The 22,921-nt window shown below is 50.6% G+C and overlaps 1 long non-coding RNA gene across 5 annotated transcripts in view; it reads left to right on the forward strand.

Moving 5' to 3' along the window:
• The first annotated feature begins 9,544 nt into the window (after window positions 1–9,544).
• LOC125542558 (uncharacterized) overlaps window positions 9,545–22,921 on the forward strand; it is a 51,283-nt gene continuing 37,906 nt past the window's right edge. For 2 of the 5 annotated variants that reach the window (XR_015618035.1, XR_015618038.1), the window contains exons 1-3: window positions 9,553–9,971; window positions 14,172–14,400; window positions 16,022–16,166. This is a non-coding gene — a long non-coding RNA (uncharacterized LOC125542558). Of the gene's footprint in view, window positions 9,972–14,171; window positions 15,765–16,021; window positions 16,167–22,921 lie in introns of all 5 variants that reach the window. The other 3 variants (XR_015618037.1, XR_015618036.1, XR_007297948.2) reach the window with 3 other exon arrangements.

A 22,921-nucleotide genomic window follows, 5' to 3' on the forward strand; every position in this document is an offset into this window, starting at 1 on the left:
CGCTACAAAACCAAAACCGGATACTACAACCTTCCGAACATCATGGCACATCCCAATACAGGGGTGCCGCACACCCCCTATGTTTCACCGATGAAGTGTTGGATCATGAATTCCCAGAGGGATTCAAACCGGTGAACATAGAGGCGTACGACGGGACCACAGACCCTAGAGTCTGGATAGAGGACTTCATCGTCCATATTCATATGGCTCGTGGAGACGATATCCATGCCATTAAATACTTGCCCCTCAAGCTTAAAGCGCCAGCACAGCACTGGCTGAAAAGCCTCCCCGAAAACTCAATTGGAAGTTGGGAGGAGCTCAAGGACGCTTTTCGGGCCAATTTTCAAGGGACTTATGTCCGACCTCCAGATGCAGACGATTTAAGTCATATAGTCCAACAGTCCGGAGAGTCCGCCCGAAAGCTTTGGAACAGGTTCCTCAACAAGAAGAACCAAATCGTCGACTGTCCGGACGCCGAAGCCTTAGCAGCTTTTAAACACAGCGTCCGAGAAGAATGGCTCGCCAGACACCTCGGCCAAGAAAAACCGAGAACGATGGCAGCCCTAACAGGCCTCATGACCCGCTTTTGTGCGGGTGAGGACAGCTGGTTGGCCCGTAGCAGCACCAGCGACCCAAGCACATCCGAAGTTAGGGATGGCAATGGTAAACCATGATGCAACAAAAACAAGCGTCGAAATAAAGAAGGTAGCCCAGATAACACGGCGGTAAACACCGGATTCAGGGGCTCCCAACCAGGTCAGCGGAAAAAGCCTTTCAAAGGCAGCAGAGAAGGACAATCTGGCCTAAACAAAATTCTTGACAAACTCTGTCAGATTCACGGCACCCCAGACAAACCTCCAAATCATACCCACTGGTAAGCTAAACGCCGAACACAAAGGGGAAGAGACACCAAGCGAAGACAAGGATGAACCTCGCTAGCAAAACGCCGGAGGATAGAAAAAGTTCCCACCAGAGGTTAAAACAGTAAACATGACCCATGTGACGAAGAGGAGAAGCAATCATGCACTCCTACGCACACGCGCCATAGAGCCCGTCACCCCTAGGTTCAACCCCTGGTTGGCCTGCCCGATCAATTTTGATCATAGGGATCACGATAGAAATATCCAGCGCGAAGGACTGACGGCTTTGGTGTTAGACCCAATAATAAATGGGTACCATTTCACACGGGTCCTCATGGACGGCGGCAGTGATCTAAATCTAATATATCAGGACACAGTCCGCAAAATGGGGATAGACCCGACACAAATAAGCCACAGTAATACTACCTTCAAGGGAGTAATACCAGGCCAAGAGGCCCGTTGTACGGGCACTCTACTACTAGAGGTAGTATTCAGTTCTCCTGATAACTTCCGAAGCGAAAGGTTAACTTTTCACATTGCCTCATTACGAAGTGTCTATCAAGCACTACTCGGAAGAATGGCTTTCGCTCGTTTTAACGCAATACCGCATTATGCTTTTCTCAAGCTCAAGATGCCCGGTCCACGTGGCATCATCACAGTTAGCGGAAATACCGAACGTTTTTTACGTACGGAAGAGGACGCGGCGGCTCTAACAGCCGCGAACTAGACGGCCTCACCAACCAGAAAAAATGGCAGGTCGTCAAGACCACGGACACGGTTAGACGAATCCGGCATTCCATCATATATACATGAGATTGGTTTTTCAACCCTCATAAAACGATACCAGGGGCTCCCCGCGTGTAATCAGGGCCAGCCCGGCTCAACTTGACTTCTCCTGAATTTTGATAGTTCACTGATAATAACCTATTCTTCCTTTTTTGGCACGGCAACTTTCACCTAAGTTCTTTCCTTTTACAAATTATAATCATGCTACACCCGTGCAGGACACGGCAAAATGGAGACACAGGCGCAGACGTGCAGTAGGGACCCGCCCAAAGGTTTCTTTTTATATTAAGACCCTGCGTAAACCTTTTTTACTGTCTCTTATTGCTCATATCCTTCGGATACTCCGCACAACCGAGAAGGATGCTGGCGTTATTGCCATGTTGCCATGCTAGGATTTTGCACGTACCTGGACACATGGGGTTTCTTATTAAGGGCATTGTTTAGCCCGGTATATGTTATAAAGACCGAACACCTTAGGGAGTGTTCGGCGTCACGAGTTTGGCCCTATATGCATCAGCTCTGAATCATGTCTTTGGTCAAATGTTGGGTTTGCCCGGCTCCCATGTTTTGGTACCTTACGTTCCATTATATCGACTAAGGTAGCACTGGGAGAACTACTGCGATTGTGCCCTGGTTCATCCGGATGAGCACCTCAGTAGAGAAAGCCGAAAACTGACTGTCATGATATAGCGAGAGACTGGTCAACCACTCGATGACTCATCCGAATCTTCGGGATTCCCCCGCATTAACGAAGGGCCGTTTCCCGGTCATGTACATACGCGCCCCGTATTCGGACGAGCGCAGAAGTACCAGGGGCTATATAGTAGCCCCACTGTCAAATTCCTATGGCTAAGTGAAAGTGTTAAAGAAATATAGTCTGATTGCCTCGTTCGCTGCGCTATCACCTCCTTAACGGACCAAGACGTTGGATCAAGTGTGGACATGCATCTTTTGCGAACACCCCCGCATTATATGCGTGGGGGCGGAAGCCGACGACTGCAAACTTTCAGATTATACACATATATACATAAACGGCCGCACAGTAGGCACCTTAGTACTTACGGGCAAAAGTATAAATACAGCCTTGATAATTCAATAAAAACATTGTTTTTACAATGGGAATACATGTCACTTGAACATAACATTCTTCGAGCACTGAGCCTCTATTGAACGAGCGCCTTCAAGAACTTCTTCAAAGTAGTGCTCGGCAGCCACTCGGCCTACGGCCGAATCCTGTGTCGCAATAGTGGTGGCCTCCATCTCCGCCCAGTATGTCTTGACACGGGCAAAGGCCATCCGCGCACCCTCTATGCACGCCGATCTCTTTACAACATCGATGCATGGCACAGCACTAAGTAATTGTTGCACTAAGCTAAAGTAGCTATTCGGCCTTGGCCCTCCCGGCCACAGGTGATCCACAACGGACCTCACGGAAAGTCCGGACAACCTATGGAGCTCGGCCCACTCGGCTAATCGCTCATTCAACAGCAGCGGATGGACTGGAGCGTGAAACTGTGACCAGAACAGCTTCTCCACTTTGGGACCTTTCTGATCCTTGAAGTACTCGGCCGCGTCAGCAGCACTCGCAGCCAAATCCATGTACGCGTCTGCAGAACTCCATAGCCGGTCCAGAGGAGCATACTTCGGATCTCCGAACTTGGTCCGCAACAAGAAGGGCTTCCAGACACGATATCTGCAGCTTGATTCAGCTCCTCCTTCGTCGCTCTAATTTTGGAGCGGGCTTCCTTGGCAGCCACCAGGGCCTTCTCCAGGTCCGTCGCCTTCGCCCAGTTTTTTTCTTCAAGAAGCTGGTAACGGTCAGCGGCATCTTTTAACTCTACAACCATCTTGGCTATTTTTTTCCTGCTATCGCAATGCGCGGCTTGTTCGGTCCTTAACTCTTTGGCCGCCTTTAAAGCGACCGCATTGCTACTCCTTGCTTGCTCCTTGGCTCGGGCAAGCTCCGCCCGAAGGGACTCCACGGTGGCAGCTCCATCTGCAGTCATAACATATTGAAGATACTGGCATCACGCTCCTCTCATTATGTGACGATTACCAGAAAAAATCACTCACCCTGTACCTTGTCAAGCCGCTTGTTGACAAGCATGATGTCGGCATTTGCCGCATCAAGTTGCCGCTTTAGCTCGGCAAACCCGTTAGTCTGGCTAGCCACCGGAGCTTCAGCCACCTGCACATAAAGGCGGTCTGGTTGTTACCTGGGACTATGATCCTCTATTTGCCGCCGTTTTCGACGACAACCAGAGTCTCAGGGGCTACTATCTGCATAGGGCATACCTAACGTATGCAGTACTGTTAAAAACATACATTATTTCACGTACCTCGAAGCCTTTCAGCAGACTCATAAAGGCTTCATGTAAATCGCTTTCAGCGGATCAAATACTTTCAATTAACGTACCCATTAGCGTACGATGCACTTCCGAGACGGCCGCTTGCCCCAGAAGATCCTTCAGTGTGTCCGACCGCACACTATACGGACCCTTGCTGTCGCTCTCTTTAAGAGCTGGATACTGGGAATCCCGGGTAGCCAAAGGGTTATCCTCCGGCCTTAGTGGATTCGGTGATACCCTTCGCGACGACACTTCAAGGTCGCTCGCTTCGTGAGGCGGGGTGTGGGGGGAGGCGTTTCGCTCTCCATCATCTCCGGAAGAAGATCCCCCGAAGACGAACTCTGTCGAGACGGGCTACGATCCGGACTGCAATTTATAAAGCAATGGTTATTGTCTTCGGAAGTAAGGTAGGACATTTCCACTATTAAAGTGCTTTTCGATTACTTACAGCTCGGTAGAGGGCTGATCTCCACGCGGACACTGTGCGGCAAGAATACCCTCCGAGGCAGGACACTCTGATGAAGATTTCTTCTCCTGCTTGGAAACCTTAGTTTCCGGATCTTCAGAGGTAGTCCTCTTCCTTCCCCGGGGAGAGAGAATGTCAGATTCTTCCCTTTGATTGTCCTCCCTCGAGGAGGTGCTTATCCCCCCGGCTGGAATAAGTAGCGAGTGAGGGCCTCTTTCGCCCTGTTTATTCCCCCCATCATCTTCCTTTGAGGACACTGGATAAGGTACCGGCTCGAGCATCTTGTCCAGTACCGGATTGTCAAAGCCCTCAGGAAGGGGGGGCGAACACCTGATCATCATCGCCTTTGTTATCCGGTCCTGGTCAAAAGGCGGCTCTTTAGAATGATGCCATGATAAATAAAAGGACAGCAGGTTCGGCATGGGATTACTTACTTGGGCGGCGGGGCGGTTGCAGCTCAGGCCCACGTCCTCACTGGTGTCCGGACACTCTATTTGGGGTCCGAAGAACGATTTGTACATCTCTTCGTGCGTCATGCCGAGGAAATGCTGAATAGCACTCGGTCCTTCTGGGTTGAACTCCCACATACGGAGGGGCCGGCATTTTCAAGGTTGGACTCGACGAACCAGCATAACTTGCATTACCATAACCAGACTGAAATCTCCCTCTAAAAGATCTCGGATACGGCTCTGCAGTATTGGCACGTCCTTGGCTGGACCCCAGCTCAGCTCCCTGCTGATCCATGACATCAGTTATGGTGGGGGCCCGAGCGAAAGGTAGGGGCGGCTACCCACTTGGCACTTCGGGGAGCTGTGATGTAAAACCACTCCCGCTGCCACAATCCGGACACCTCTGAAAAGGAACCCTCTGGCCATGGAGCGTCAGCAATTTTTCTTATTAAAGCACCTCTGCACGCTGTGTGCTGCCCCTCGACCATCTTCGGCTTCACATCGAAGGTATTGAGCCACAGGCCGAAGTGAGGGATAATGCGGAGGAAGGCCTCACATACGACAATAAATGACGAGATGTGAAGAAGGGAATATGGGGCCAGATCATGAAAATCCAGCCCGTAATAGAACATGAGACCCCTAACAAAGTGATCCAGAGCGAGGCCTAGTCCTCGGAGGAAGTGGGAGATGAACACAACGCTCTCGTTGTGTTCGGGAGTAGGGACGACCTGCCCTCAGCCGGGCAGCCTATGCAAAATTTCGGCGGTCAGATATCTGGCCTCTCTCAACTTCTTGATGTCCTCCTCTGTGACAGAGGAAGGCATCCACCGACCTTGAAGGTTGGATCCGGACATAGTTGAAGGTCCGAAGCACCTGACCTGAGCTTTGGATGTTAGAACTCGAGGCGGGGGAAGGATTCGATTGAGCGCGGGAGGGAAAAAAGAAAAAGCCTTGTCCCCTTTATAAAGAGGGTGAATATCAGGCGTCCTCCTCGTGGCCATTTGAGACTTACCTAAGATCTAGGAGTCATACCAACAGACACGGTTGGGTTACCCACGTTTGTATTGATGAGAATCCCGTGATAAGGGGAACACGGTCTCTTCTTTGACAAGACGTGTCAAGAAAACTGCCTCGCGTTATGTGCGGAGCTGGTTGAGAGAAATGGTTCGAATAATGACCGGGTCATGGCGTGATGTCATGCTGTCAAAAGGTGTCAGCAGATTAGATTTGTGGAAATATTATTCTCTCTACAGTGGTATATGGAACTTATTTTGCAGGGTTGGACACTGTCCTTGTATTCAAACTCTTCCATGGTGTATTCGGAGGAGGAACCCGCCTTGCAATGCCGAAGACAACACTGCGCGCCGGACTCATCGTCATTGAAGCCTGGTTCAGGGGCTACTGAGGGAGTCCTGGATTAGGGGGTCTCCGGACAGCCGGACTATATCCTTTGGCCGGACTGTCGGATTATGAAGATGCAAGATTGAAGACTTCGTCCCGTGTCCGGGTGGGAATCTACTTGGCGTGGAAGGCAAGCTAGGCAATACGGATATGTATATCTCATCCTTTGTAACTGACCCTGTGCAACCCTAGCCTCCTCCGGTGTATATATACACCGGAGGGTTTTTAGTCCGTAGGACAACATACAATCATACCATAGGCTAGCTTCTAGGGTTTAGCCTCTTTGATCTCGTGGTAGATCAACTCTTGTACTACTCATATCATCAAGAACAATCAAGCAGGACATAGGGTATTGCCTCCATCAAGAGGGCCTGAACCTGGGTAAACATCGTGTCCCCTGCCTCCTGTTACCATCCGCCTTAGACGCACAATTCGGAACCCCCTACCCGAGATCCGCCGGTTTTGACACCAACACCCCCCCCCCTTGGCGCGCCCCCTTGGTGGCCGGCCTCCTCCTCCCCTCCTTTATATACGGGGACAGGGGCACCCCAAAGCACAACAGTTATTCTCTTAGCCATGTGCGTTGCCCCCCTCCATAGTTTACTCCTCTGGTCATAGCATAGTAGTGCTTAGGCGAAGCCCTACGCGGATCACATCACCAACACCGTCACCACGCCGTCGTGCTGATGAAACTCTCCCTCGACCCTCTGCAGGATCACGAGTTCGAGAGACGTCATCGAGCTGAACGTGTGCTGAACTCGGAGGTGCCGTACATTCGGTACTAGATCGATTGGATCATGAAGACGTTCGACTACATCAACCGCGTTAACCTAACGCTTCCGCTTTCGGTCTACGATGGTACGTGGACACACTCTCCCCCTCTCGTTGCTATGCATCTCCTAGATAGATCTTGCGTGATCGTAGGAATTTTTTTGAAATTGCATGCTACGTTTCCCAACGAGAAATCATATGTTTGGCCTTTGCCGGGTCTAGCGACGGCGATGCCCGTGGGCGTCGTGCTCTTTCTTGGAAGCGTTGTTGCTGTGTGGTGCTCCTCTCGGCCCGTCCCCGCGGTCTTGTCTCCGGAGGGAAAGCTCAGATCCTCAGGATCGGACGACAAAGGGGCCTTCACGTCTTCTTCCTTCTTTGGGGTATTGTCTCAGAGTCGGCCACTACCCGGAGACTGGTGGATGGCGGCATGTTCACTGCATGCTTTGCAGCATCTCACCGTGTAGTTTGTTGAGGCAGCCATTTCAGGGGGCGATGGTGTCTGTTTGGCAACGATGATGGAGTCAAGAGGAGCTTCGTTCGTGGCTCGGGCTTCGGTAGTCAGATCTTCTCGACATGTCTGAGATGCTCTTTCGCTGGTTGTTTGGTTGCTTTGAAGTCAAAGCTGCAGCGCCGCAAGTCCTTCACATTTCCCTTGTGATGCTCGTCGTCAGAGTCGGAGTTGTCGGTTGTCTGCGCGTGTGGCCTTCTGTTGACATCTGTCGTCATGGTTTTGGTGCAGCTACTTGCGGGGTTGGCTTCAACGAAGGACTATGCTGAAGTCGGAGTTGCTCGTTCGGAGGTAACCGGTGATGACGATGACGCTTGCGACTACTCGCCAGATGTCTTTTCCTCTTTGTAGCTTTATGATCTATGTCGATAGCCAGGTTGGCCGGTGTACCGATGTTACGTGGGTTGGATATGTCGGTTTTAGCCTGGTTTCTCATCAATTAATGGGCAATTCTCACTCTCTAATCAATGAAAATGGCAAGTCTTTTGCCTCATTTCAAAAAAAGAGATAAAGGTGAATGTGGAGGAGGGACGACAAGAGATAGGCTGCTTTGTTTTTCACTGATGGTTAAGAAGATGCTGCCTCCGCGAGAAGAAAGACAAGGATAGAAAGAATTGGGCTGCGTTCGATCTGGAGGTATCCAAAACATAGGATTGGAAGCATGTGTCGGAATAGAAGATGATTGCAGCAATAAAATGGAGGAGCAAGAAACCAAAAAAAAGCTTACAACGAGGCCCGCGGCAACGTTTACAACGGAAGATGATTGTAGCTATAAATTGAGCATTGTTTACATATTCATTTTCGGCCCATGGCAACGCACGGGCAGTCTACTAGTTCATGTAGGTTCAGACGAAGGGCATCTCCAACATGGATCAGCAAACGGACTTCATCAAATGACAACATACACGTCCGGGCGTGTCTGTGAATAGGCCGTCCATCCAACCATGTCTCTCAAATCCAGAACGTGGGCTATGACTTAAAGTGGGCCAGGCGAGCCGATAGGAGAAAGAGATGAGTGGGAGACATGTTGTGGGGTGACGTGATCCAACCGATGTTGGAGCGAAGGGATGTCCGAACTTGTCCATAGCTTCTCCAATTTGAGAACGATTTGTGGGATTTTGGGTGCTCTTTCCAATCCAGACCAAATTTGATGATCCGTGTTGGAGGCCTAATAAGTGTCCAGACCCTTTCGGCCCGACATTTGGGACGTTTTGAAGATTCGCATCCGAGATGCTCTAAAATCTAGAGCCCAGTAGGTGAGCATGTAGAATAATCGATTTTTTGGTGTGTGAAAGGTGTGAGAAAGGAAAAAGTAAAAAGTACGATACTATGCATGTGAAGAAATTAAGAGGTTTTTTTTGTGGCGAAGAAATTAAGAGGTTTCTGAAGTGGTGTCCGCTAGAGTGTAGTCTTTGTTGGCCAGAAAACTTCACAAAGGCTTAGCTCTTTTGGCCGATTCTCCCATAAACTTGAGAATCGATCCTCCACCCAGCTTCTTTCAGAATCTTGTACCCATTTTTTCTTACAATCCTAATTGTTCACATCCTAACTAGTTCGAATTGTAAAAAAAATATTTGGGTTCAAAATTAGGATGGTGCCGATTTGTGATGTCATCCGTGACATCAGCAACTATGTGTTCTCATTGATACAGGCTCTCTTTGCAAGCACAAAACTGTATTCTATCGAGCGAGCGCGTGAAATACCTTTTTCTCGGGGGTGAGCGCGTGAAGCCAACCACAACGTCGAGGTTATAAAAAACTAAAAAGCTGATGGCGCCAATAATAAATTATAAAGCCGACATGCTTTATTTTAAGCTGGCTTTTGGCATGTGGGTTCAACCAATAAAGCTCTAATCGAATATATTCCTAGTACTACTAGTACTACTATAATACCTAAAGTTCATGTAAAGTAGCACTCACATCGAAGCTGCTAGCACTCACATCGAAGCTGCCGAGCTGGTCACAGGCGTGCAGCCATTCGGGACCCAGCCTCTAGCTATAAGAGACAACTAACAGAGTTGGCAAGCCGTTCTTGTACATCAGCAAACCTTATTTTTACCACCATCTCATCCTCCTTAATTAGCAAGCCTTATTTTCCCTACTATCACCAACATCTCATCCTCCGATTGAGATGCAGATCTTGGCCTCTTCACTCATCCATGTGCTTCCTTACTTTAACGTCGACGCCGGCCGTTGCGGGACACGGGGGCTGAAGAGCTAGAGTAGCAAGTCACCGGGGTACGTGCTGTGGCTGGCCGGACGTCCGGCGAGGGAGGCAACCAGAGGGATGCATGTTCTCTCTGCCGGCACGCGCACGAAAGCAGCAACACCTAATTTCGGATTACCATCGAGGGGGGCGACAATCAATTTGTAGCCCATTTATGTGAGTATTTCTTTTCCCTTTCGGTCCACTGGTTATACGATATATATTTTTCTTCTTCATTCTGTTGGGGGATATGAGGCTAGCTGTACGCCGGGTGATGCAAGTTTTTTGAATTAAAATTCTTTTGTGTCTGTATGTGTTCTCTATGCCTGACAAATTTTTTGGTGACGATAGTTTACCATATTAATATTTGGGCCAGCTTAATTAATTTGTCAGATCTATCAAACTATTGAACCAGTAAAACACCTGCACACCATGCATGGTTCTCCGATTTGCTGTTACATCCACAGAATTACCAAAATATATTACTCCCTCAGATCCATATTATTTGTCGCTCAAACAGATGTGTCCAGACGTAGATACATCTGTTTGAGCGGCAAGTGATATGGATCAGAGGGAGTACATCCGTTAGATTTTCATAATATACATATTTAAACAGATCAAATATACTATATTTACGTAAAGTTACTTAAACGGAACACCTCGGTTGGATCTAAATGACCATACCTAAACAGTACTTAACTATATACGATAGACATAATTATACATAAATAGAAGCATCAATCTTCATAAATGTATTTGAAGTTCTGAGAAATTCATAACCAGTTCTTCTTAATTGTTACGAGATAAATCATGACAAATATATCATAAGACTCCTAGTTGCAGTTAGACATATCTTCATACCTGTACTTGGGCACATCATAACCTGTAAATGTCCCTAAATCTTCATTACTGGAGCTAGATAAACCACAACCAAAATATCATTATAGTTGCAGTTAGAGTTATATCATATAACACATGAAAATGTTTGAAGTATACATATCAGCTATTATTATTCTGAATGCAGAAAGTTGATTATTAGTTGAACTATAAATAAAATGTGCTTGTAATTTCATGCCAGATTTAAACATATTATTCCTCAACGCATAGGCAAATGTTAATTATTGTAACGGATACATGCACACAATGGGGGCCGCAATAAAAATATTATAGCCAATGGTATCTTTTGTTATGCCATCTAGTGTTCTACAGATAGTTTCTATATGGGTTATATCCAAATTCCCTACGGGTGATAAGCAAAAACTTATTATTAGGAATAATACGCAAGAAAAAACAAATCAGGAGTGATTAGGAAGTAACATGAGCATCCGGCAGCGGCGCATGTAAATAAGCATTGATTACTAGAACCGGAGTTTATTAAAAAATCACTTAATTTATAAAAGATGCTCCAATTGGATATGCAAACAAGAATTTGAACACAAGCCAGCCATTTTTGAGAGAAGTGACAAGGATACGATACCCCGAGCAAGGTGTCAAGTCATCCACTCTACCCAGAGGAGACAAGGATGCAAGTAGCTATATGCGCATGACATGGTTCGGTTCGACCAAGGGGCGCGAGCCCACCAGTAGTCTGCCCCAAGCCATGTAACTCTAGCCTGGCCAAGTATATAAGCAAACTAGGGGCCCTATCAAGCCGGACAAATCATTCTAGAGACATCTAGCTAGGGTTTCTGTTGCGCAATCTCAGGTCCGCCAACACCAGTATTTCGGACCCACTTGCGTCACCAGGCCCAACCGGAGAATAACACCGACTTATGAGAGGCCTTGGGCCTTCTCGCCCCAAAAGACTAGCCTATTAGGAGGGGACACCCTGGCCCTTATAAGTCGTGTTATGTCTCCTTCACAACCGATGTGGTACTAAACCCAACAGTTTTCACCTACCCTCATCTTCTTCCCCGGTCGCCGCCGTAGCTCTGAGCTTGTAACACAAGAAAGACATCCCTTGGGAAATCTTCCCGATCACCAGTGAGCACTCGAGTAGGGTATTACCTCTCTAGGGGGGGCCTAAACATGGGTAGAACGTGTATCGCGTGCAACCATCTCAATCCGCCGCTCGCATCCCCTCCGAACAAATACAACTTCACTCGACAAACCACAGGTCTGAAGACACCAAGAGTTGATGTGCCAGGAAGTGGTTGTACAGATCCATTTGATCAGATCGAGGTCGCTTCCCCAACTTTGAAGATAGGTGGTGTTGCCTCCTGTTGAGATCTTCTCCTCGGCTACATGCACATGGTCTCCAAGAAGGGGGGAGTCTGATCCACGCCACCTCCTTTAGCCAGGCAAAGGCCTTGCTGCCCGGGCTTCATCTATTACAATCTTGGCATGTCACGCTCAAACAGCCCCGCCACGAGCCGTCTGAGCAAGCCTCTTCATCTTGTTCGTCCATGGATCTGGGTTTTCATCTAGTTGGCAAGATTGACTCATTCTTGCCTATCCTTGTTTCCGGTGCAGACAGAAGTGAAGGACCAACCAGCTATGATGCCTCTCATGAGGTCATCATGACAGGGGTTGTAGCCAGCGCGGCCGCCAACTTCGACACCTTGATGACCCCCATCACCGACTAATATCCTGAAGGGGTGAAACATGAGGCATTGTGCCTTTGACCTCCCTGTCAAGCGGGAAGAGCTCGAGTGCCCAAAGAACAAGCTCGCCACCTAGCGCGGTGGTCGTGTTTAGGAGATGTGCAATCAAGGATGTCAAGTCAACGTCGAGTTTGGCTTGCTGAAGAAGAAGGGTGTCCCCGTCTTCGACTCTCCGGTCAAGAACCTCGTCGCCGCCACGATGGCATCCCACGCGATCGAGATCTCGAAAGGTGCGGAAGGCCATGACAAGATCCACCAAATCCCCTTCCAACTTGAGGAAGCCGTTGTTCAGCACGCGGCCATCTCTGGGGCTCAGGTCATCTCGGTCACAGCAAGCTCCAAGATCAAGCGCACAAAGGGCACGCAAAATTCGGGCTCCTCTCTCATCTCCCGGAGGCTTTAGCCAGTCCAGGATTGGCTAGCCAAGAGATGGGCATGAGCTCGTCATCGCTCAACGGTCTCAAGACCAGGAGGGGGAGGAGAGGCGCCTTGCCACCTCAATCCATTAGCAGCTCAGGCCTTCCCGAGACAATGGGTGTCATGATGGCCATGTTAGTGGCCATCGAGTTGAGGACCCTGACCCTCAAGATCAAGACGATCATCCTCAAGACGATGACATCGCCTACATGGGATCGAGAGCTTATGGCACCTGCATCCGCAATGTCAAGTTCCTGGAACGCTTTCGGCCCTATGGTGTGGACAAGTACACTGACGAGGCCAGACCCAACATCTGGCTCGCGAACTGTACCACACCACATGCGTCATTGTCGGGGGGCAACGATTTGCATGGCTGTGAGATACCTTCCTCTTCATCTGGTCGTGATAAGAACGGCTAGAATAGAAGAAGTCAAACGGTTGCAAACGCAGCCTATGGGTCACATGCAAGCAGGAAAATATCCAAACCTCGGCCGATAGGAGGAGCAAACAGTACGTCGCCAACGACAAACACCACCACCGGCGACAAAGCTGGATGAACCAGAAGCTGCAAAGCGAAGTGAGAGACAGGTGGATGTGCGCGGCATCTGACGTTGCGCCCCACTCGGCACATAAAACAACAAACTTAAAGAAAAACGAAACCAACTTAAGAAAATTCCCAAAAGCCCACGAAGCATCTCAATTCGCACAAAGCCGAGCACCATTCATGCCTTCATGGGACAGCCTTGGCGGTGCGGCCGGTCCGTCGCTCACGCCCTGAGCCGGGTCACCTGAACAAAATAGCCTAGCAGAGAGCGAACGTGTCGCGCCCGCTCGTACCGCGGGTCAGGCGAATGAAACAGCCCAGCTGGTGACGGACGACACTCGGCCCTAGCCGGACACACTTCCGGGCCCGGCTTGCGCGAACGACGCAGCCAGGCCGGTCTTTGCCCGGGCTGATATAATAATGCGTACATATGTATGATGGTCTCCTGTATCAACAACCATCAGTCTTCTATACTTCAAAGTATAATGTGCTCTACTAATTAAATCTTCAAATATAATGACATAGGATGGTAGGAGTATAAGATAGAACTGACCTATCGGTACAAAATGACACATCTGATAATGATATAAGGTTCGTGTATCGAATTTCTGAAACCCATTCTGGATAATTTCAGTCAAATAATTTATCCAGAACATAGAACACTAAGCTACTAGATTTCCTACCTCAGCAATGGTAGTTCAGCAAATATAAACAGTGTCTTTGTGACTTCTATTAGTGTTATTAAGCATGTCTATATTTCTACTGAATTGGAACCTATGTGCAATTTTATAGCTTCATGAAATGATTATGCAGGAGATCAAAGGAGAATTCCCTCAAGAAGACACGCCTAAAACTGAAGATTTCATGCAAAGGACAAAGGATAAAAAGCAGAGAATTAACCAGTTGCAGAATTTACTTGGTCACTGGACAATGATGGCTAATTTTATCAATACTGAAAACAGACAGAAATTTTACTGCCGCGGACAATGATTATGGAGACATACTCAAAGCAAACGAACCTATGCATGAAGAGCTCTTAACGGTATATATGCTTTGCTTGATCCCTCTGCACACGAACGTGAGAAACTGTGCACATGCACGGAGTAACAGATTACACAATATAAACAAGCATTGTAATGAAACACTGATAGTAAAAGACTTGGGCCGGGTCAGGTTAGCACGGCACAGGCCCGTCATGCCTCGGACCGCCTCGTCCTCAGGCCAGTCGGCCCGGCCAGTCCGCACGGCACGCCGGGCTGCCGTTGGGTCCTGCCGTGCTGCGGCCCACCATGGACGACGACGGCGCTGACCTGCGCTGGGAGCTTGCTGTGGGACAAGGATTGACACGACGGATTCCCGCCATGTACCCCGACTCCCCGTTTGGCTACGCACCATTCATTCGGCTCGGCCAGATCGCGGCGAGGAGAGGGGATGCGGGGGACAGAGCTCCGACCACGGGCTGATGAGAGCGGCGAGGTGCGGTGAGCACGGCGTGGACCGCCCGCGAAAGGCGGGGCCGTAAGCGCGGCCCAGAGGAGCGCCGCGGGGCGAGGGGATCCGCAAGACGGAGCTCCAAACGCGGGGGAGGGTGGGCGACGCGGGAGGCCGTGCACGCCTGCGCGGCCATGGGACAAAACTCGGAGCGTCGGAGCGCAGGCGGCTGCTATGGCTGCGGGCTGTTCGTTGACCTCGAGAGGCATACACGGGCTTTTCCCATGCCGTCCTGGCGTCCTGTGTGGGTGCCGGCTCTCATGTCGTGCCCATTTTCTCGGCCCGGCACGGCGTGGCACGCCAGCCACCGGATCAGGCCATCCCGTGAGGTCAGGCCCAAAAAAGCACAGCCCAACACTCCCAGGCTGTCCCAGGCTCCCAGCACAGAACCAGCGTGAAGAAACTCTCGCCGTTTCACCCCCATGCATGTGGTCGCTCCGGCAAATTGGCTTCATTCTCCCCTCTGTGATACCGAGGGGCGAGGGCTCCATATCCACCAGACCTAGCAGATACCAGCAACTCCTCAGCTCCCGTGTTGTTATTGTATGGGCTGCCAATCTAGGTAGGCTTGGTCCAGTTAGTTATAGGAACTTTATGATGCTGGACGATTACATGGCTAATGGCCTAGACCAGTTAGTTAGGCTTGGTCCAGCAGTTAGGATGCCAACCTGCACCCTGGACCTGGAGGCATCCGGCGGCGAGAGTGTGAGGAACGTGCCACCAGGTCGGTGCAAGTAGTTACATGAGAGTAGCTATTGGGGTGCAGCCGTGCAGGTGGAGTAGCGCACGCTCGGGCTCGTCCAGGATTAATGGTAGACCATTGCAGCAGAAAATGCTATGGGCTCTAGCCGAGGAGCAGGAGCTTAGGGCGACATGGCCAGCATGGCGTGTAGCTATCAAAGAGGGAGCTCAGCGGTAAGCATAGAGTTTTTATTTTTGTTTTTTCTTGGCAATGACGGTAAGCATAGAGGTTAACGTGTACGCCGTCAGGTACGAGTGCAAGAGATTAATTTGTTTATATGCTAGTATTAGAGGTTATAATTGCGCAACTAATCTGGAGTTTGCATTGGTCCAAGAAAATATATGGCCCATTAATTCGATTAGAAGTACATAGATGAAAAGGCCGAGATCATTTGCTTTCCAACTCATTTGGATTTTTTATATTGATATAGATATAGGTGTGTTCACGCCCGCGCGATGCATCAAGGATGCGGGCACTGGCTAACTGGCTGGCCGACCGTAGAGAAGAGGTCCATGGTGCATCTGATGGCTGAGGAGGCCGCCCTGCGCTCACATCAGAGGAACTAAAAAAATAAGGTGCTCTTTCTTTATCTAGAAAATATTTTTTCACTCTGAGTATATTATAGTTGCCACGGCGAAATTATCCTGCATTATGTGACGGAGAGTAGGCTCCCAACTGAGGAGATCAAGAGGCCATGCGAGGAGAAAAGAGAATCAAAACTAATTGTGTAAGGTGAACATTGGCCTTCTCGGAATGAATATACTCCTCCCACTCAGTTAAATTAAGTGGTAACAGAAATTCGCTCTTTCGACCGACAACTCACGAACTAGCTCAGGTAAGCGACCCCCCCCCCCCCCCCCCCCAACACACACACACACCACACACACACCCACACACAGAGTAGCAACATGAGACTAAACTCGTTGCCCACCACATGCAAATTGAATGTGACTTTTGAATTATTGAGCTTTTTTAATTACACGGGTTCGTGCCCATAATATCTAGCTCTTTTTATAACTAAATTATTAAAAATATTTTTTCATAAAATCAAACATCTGTTAGCATAAAAAAATGACGAGAGCACTAATTTTTCTTGATTCGGCATCAGCATTCATAAGAAATGGCAAAACAAAGTTATTCAACAACATAACAGAAGCCCAAATATTAAAGTGTCCGCAATAGAACAAGCAAGAAAAGCCGCATATCCAACTCTTATGCCTTGTTTGGACCGGTTGTATGTTCTGTACAGGCTACATCTTGGTTCTTCTGCTTGCTTGATGGAGTGTATAGGAGATTAGAAGATAGATGCAACTCACGATATATTGATCGGGTGCATATGCACGTATATATATAGGTACAAGGGTAGCCACGTCCTCAACTATACAAGGGAGGAGGACGGCTTGTGGTACAAGAAATATACATGCAATATACATATCTCAACACCCCCCGGCAGTCGAAGCATCGGGACGTCCGACGCAGAGACTGGAGCGAAAATCCTCGAAAGACGCCGTAGGCAACCCTTTGGTCATGATGTCCGCAAACTGTTGGGAAGTAGGGACATGGAGAACCCGGATGTGTCCAAGAGCCACCTGTTCCCGAACAAAATGGATATCGAGCTCAATATGTTTGGTGCGGCGGTGATGAACTGGGTTGGCGGAGAGGTACACAGCGGAGACATTGTCGCAGTAGACAATGGTGGCCTTGGCGACAGGACAAGAGAGCTCAAGAAGAAGCTGACGAAGCCAAGAGCACTCTGCAACAACATTAGCCACTGCTCGATACTCGGCTTCAGCACTGGAGCGAGAAACAGTGGGCTGCCGCTTAGACGACCAAGAGATCAATGACGGTCCAAGATAAACACAATAGCCCGAGGTGGAACGTCTCGTGTCAGGGCAGCCAGCCCAGTCAGCATCCGAGTAAGCGGTGATGTCCAGAGCCGGAGAGGCATGAAGAGACAAACCGAAATCCAAGGTGCCGCGGATGTAGTGGAGGATCCGCTTGACCGCAGTCCAATGAGCATCACGAGGAGCATGCATGTGTAAGCAGACCTTCTGAACGGCGTACTGAAGCTCCGGGCGTGTCAGAGTGAGATACTGAAGAGCGCCCACAATAGACCGATAAAACGAAGCATCCGGAGCAGGTGATCCGTCGGTGGCAGAGAGCTTGGCCTTCGTGTCGACAGGAGTAGACGCGTGTTTGCAATTAAGCATCCCAGCGCGATCAAGAAGCTCATGAGCATACTTCCGCTGATGAAGAAAGAAGCCATCCGCACGTCGAACAACCTCGATGCCGAGGAAATAGTGCAGAGGACTCAGGTCCTTAATGGCAAACTCAGCGCGAAGACGATCGGTAAGCTGTCGAAGAAGAGCACTAGAGCAAGCTGTCATGATGATGTCGTCGACATAAAGTAGTAAGTAGGCAGTAGCATCCCCGTGTTGGTAAATGAACAGCGAAGCATCGGAGCAAGCGGAGCGGAAGCCGAGTTGATGAAGAAACGCTGCAATGCGCTGGTACCAAGCGCGGGGAGCCTGCTTGAGCCCGTACAAGGAGCGAGAAAGCAGGCAAACATGCTCCGGACGAGTGTCGTCGACGAACCCCGTAGGCTGCTGGCAATAGACCTGTTCCTCAAGATGGCCATGAAGAAAGGCGTTGGAGACGTCCATCTGGTGCACTGGCCAGGCACGAGATACCGCGAGCTGAAGAACAGTGCGAATCGTTCCGGGCTTGACAACCGGTGCGAATGTATCTGTGAAGTCAACGCCAGCACGCTGTCGAAAACCTCGGACCACCCAACGTGCTTTATAGCGGTCGAGGGTGCCATCGGGATGAAACTTGTGCTTGAACACCCACTTCCCGGTAATGATGTTGGCGTGCCGGGGGTGGGGAACAAGCTGCCAAGTCACATTGCGCTGTAGAGCCTCAAATTCCTCCTTCATCGCTGCATACCAAAGCGGGTCGCGAAGAGCCATACGAGCGGAGGTCGGGAGAGGCGACAGTGGCACCGTAGACGCCGGACAAGCATACTCATCAGCGGAGTAACGGAGACTCGGCCGATGAACGCCCATGCGTGCACGAGTGATAGGACCAGCAGGTGGTGGTGCAGTAGCCGTAGAAGCAGCAGGTGCCGGGGGAGCGCCATGCACGGCCGGGCTGGGCGACTGCCCCGAAGAAGCTGGTGAAGCCGCCAGCGTTGCCAGCGAAGAGGCCGGGGTGGCCGGCGAGCCCGGCGAAGAGGCCGGCGTGGCTGGCGAGGCTGGCGTGGCCGGTGAGGCCGCCGAGACCGGTGAGGCCGCCGAGACCGGCGTGGCCGGCGAGCCAGGCGAGACCGGCAAAGACGCTGACGAAGCCAGCAAAGGGGCTGGCGAGGCCAACGGCGCACGACCCAAAGAAAAAGGTCCCAGTGCAACACGTTGGTGTGTAGAGCCAGCCAAGTGGTGATCATCGCCAGCAGGTGGCACCTCCATTTGTTCCTGTGCAAAAGGAAAAGAGCACTCGTCGAAATAAACATGCCTAGAGGTGATGACACGGTGAGACACCGAATCATAACATCGGTAGCCTTTAGTGTTAGCCGGGTAACCGAGGAAGACACAAGGCAAGGAGCGAGGGGCAAGTTTATGAGGGGCGGTGGCTGCGACACTAGGATAACAGAGGCATCCGAAAATGCGAAGACCGTCGTAGGATGGAGGAGACCCAAATAGAAGATGATGTGGGGTGTAGTGCCAACGGACACGACACGGACGTAGGTTAACGAGGAGGGTGGCGGTGGCAAGGGCATCCGGCCAAAACCGGGGTGGCATGTAGGCGTGAAACAAAAGAGTGCGGACGCAGTCATTAAGGGTGCGAAGAACGCGTTCGGCCCGGCCGTTTTGCTGGGAGGTGTATGGACAGGTTAACCGAAAGATGGTGCCGTGGTTGGAGAGAAGTGTACGGATGGTGAGGTTATCGAATTCCTTCCCGTTGTCAGTTTGTAGAGCATGGATGGGACGACCGAACTGTGTAGACACATAAGAGAAAAAGGCGAGGAGGGTGGCGGGAACGTCAGATTTCCGACGAAGCGGAAAGGTCCACACAAAATGAGAGTAGTCATCGAGAATAACAAGATAGTATAGAAAACCAGAATTACTTGTGATAGGTGACGTCCAGACATCGCTATGAATTAATTCAAAAGGATAATAAGCAACTGTCGAAGAAGAACGAAACGGGAGTCTAACATGTTTGCCCATGCGGCATGCTTGACAAGAATGAGCATCCGCTTTATTACATGAAAAAGAAAAACCCTTGACTATTTGACGAAGTGCGGTGGTGCTAGGATGACCGAGACGGGCGTGCCAAAGATCAATGCCGGCGGAAAGAGCGAGAGGTCGAGTGTGTGATGATGATGAAGGCTGGACGGGGTACATGTCGCCGGGACTGTCACATCGGTGAAGAACCATCCGAGTGCGGGCGTCCTTAACAGAGAAACCAACTTCGTCAAATTCAACAGTTACAAAATTATCACGGGAAAGATTACGAACAGAGACTAAGTTCTGAATAAGTTGAGGAGACACGAGCACATTATTAAGAGACAATGGCCTAGACGTAGATGGAAAAGGAGTAGAACCGACATGAGTAATGGGAAGACCAGCGCCGTTACCGACGATGATACGAGAAGATGTGTGAACAGGAGACGCGGAGGAGAGGTTACCCGGGTAGGCTGCCATATGAGATGATGCACCGGTGTCCATGAACCAGTCGCCACCGCCGGTGTAAGAACCGGGCTGAGGCGTGTATTGCAGCGCCGAGAGCAGAGCCGGGTCGTAGGAGACCGGCGGCGTGGGGTAGCCAGCAAACCCCGTCACCCCCCCACTGGGGTTTGGCGCGCCATAGCCAAACTGTGCAGGGTAGGGGGGAGGCGGTGGTGTCGGAGCGCCGAGCTGGGGGGCCGCGTAGAAGGCCTGGTGTGCCGCTGGTCGAGGCCCGAGAAGTCCTGGAAGTGGAGCGCGGGGAACCGGCATTGTATAAGTGTGTACAACCCCGGTCCGGGGATTGTGGCCAGTGCCCCATGGTGGCGAGGGAAGTTGCTGTTGCTGGCCACCACCACGCTGCTGTCCACCGCCGTTGTTGCTGCGGTTTCCACGGCCACGGCGACCACCACGGCCGCGCCGGTCACCCTGGTTCTGCTGTTGTTGTTGGGGCTGGGGCACCGGCGCCGGAGGCCGAGGCGGAAGGGCGCCGTAGGAGGCGCCGTAGGGTGTTCCATAGCCACCCGCACCAGCGGCTGCTGGAGGCACCGGTGGGCGAGGCTGCGGAGGCAGCGAGGCGCCGTGGCCCCCGGTGGGAGGTGTTGATGTAGACCCGCCGTGGGAGTAGCCGGCGGCGAAGGCGGTATGAACCGCACGAGCCCGCAGGTTCTTCAGGCGACGCTCCTCAAGACGTAGATAGGCCACCACCCGTTCATAAGTAGGGTTAGCCATAAGAGTAAGATTGGACGCGGCATTACCGAGATCTTCGTTGAGGCCGGCGGTGAGGGTGGAGAGGAGGAGCTCGTCCCCAACCTTGAAGCCAACGTCGTTGAGCTCGTCGGAGAGAGTCTTGAGGCGCATGCAGTAGGCGTCGATGGAGGAGTCGTTTTGGTGGCAACCAAAAAACTCTTGCTGCAAGAAGACGATCCGTTGGAGCTTGTTGTCGGTGAAGAGGCCGACGATCTTCGTCCACACCGTGTAGGCATCATCACCGTCGCGAACAACAGTGTGAAAGATGTCCTTGGACACGGTGAGGAAGAGCCACCGGATGATGGTGGCGTCAACCGCCAGCCAATCCTCATCGCGACGCATGGCGAGGAAGTCGGTGGTGCCGTCGATGTGGTCACGGAGGTTGTACTCACGGAAGAGGAGGTTGAAATAGGTTTTCCATGCATAGAAGTTGGCCTCCGTGTGGGATAGCTTGATCGGAACGCGATCGAAGATCGGAACGTCACGGATGTACGCCGGGTTGGGGAGAGAGCCGGCCTCGGAGGAAGAGGCGAACGGGTTGCTGCGGTGGGAGAGGCTCGAGTGAGACATGGCAGCGATGGATGAGCGGCGCGGCTGGGAGGCGAAAGCGGCGCAGCTGGGTGCTAGGGCAGAAGCGACGCACGGCTTGAGGAAAACGGCGACGCGGCTGGAGATGCGAAAGCAGCGCTGGGCGTGGCTGGAGGCAAGGGAGCAGCGCAGCTGATTGGGACGTGAGGTGCAGCGGCGACTAGGGCGCGCTGGGGAGAGGCGCAGCAGCAGCTAGAGCGGCGGCGGAAAGAGGCAAGGCGCGGCGGCAGCTAGGGTTGCAAGGCGCGCGAGGTTAGACCGAGTTAGGCTGATACCATAGAAGAGATTAGAAGATAGATGCAACTCACGATATATTGATCGGGTGCATATGCACGTATATATATAGGTACAAGGGTAGCCACGTCCTCAACTATACAAGGGAGGAGGACGGCTTGTGGTACAAGAAATATACATGCAATATACATATCTCAACAGAGTGCACTGTTTAAAAAAAGATCAAAAAAGCATCGTTAGTCAAACAAAATTAAGACTTCAAAGTGCGACTTCAAATAATTTCATTGCTAACCCCGTATGATTAGTAGCCCATGATGACACGGCAGCCGCCGATGCCAAGTACAAAGATAAGCGACACAACGGAAGCCCACCAAACAGCCTTGCCGACGGCGAAATGGCGCCCATTGGCGTTGCGGGAGCACGACAACCAATATGCAGTAAGAGTTTCTCCGACTCCTGCGACGAAAATAGCAGCGAGAGCACAGTAATATGCGAGCGGGTGGTGACGGAAAAGAACACCGCTCGCCGGCTTGTACAAGGCCGTGATTATTGCAATAACCAGGGTTGAGAGCTGATCCTCCATATGCCCCGGGAGAGCTGTTGCATCGGATGATCCATGCTAACAGACACCTGATCCGGAGGCATCTGAATAATGTGGTCGTCGTTGCTGTCACCCTGTCCAAGTAGATTTGTTTTTAGCTTCGCTTTCTTTTTTAGATTATTTTAATATTTAATTTTTTTTGTGTGTGTTATTTTGGGAGGAAGTTTTTTGTGTGTTTTAAGAAGCTATTTTCCCTAAGTGGCCTTTTTTGATAAAGGGTGGATTTTATTACGCAAAATGAAGTATCAAGAGAATATGACTAGAATGAGCATACACACGGCCTCTGCATAGCTAAGATGTGCACAGCCAAACATCAACACACACATAAAAAATCGCCAGCAAATAACAAAGTCATATAAGACCAAAGCTATGCCTAAGTGAGAAAAAAAAAAGCTCCGAAGTGATCAAATCCACAACCAACAAACTACAACAATGA

This window comes from Triticum urartu, chromosome 3A (genome assembly GCF_056163025.1).
Source record: "Triticum urartu cultivar PI428250 chromosome 3A, HENAU_Tu73, whole genome shotgun sequence".
Taxonomy (NCBI): domain Eukaryota; kingdom Viridiplantae; phylum Streptophyta; class Magnoliopsida; order Poales; family Poaceae; genus Triticum; species Triticum urartu.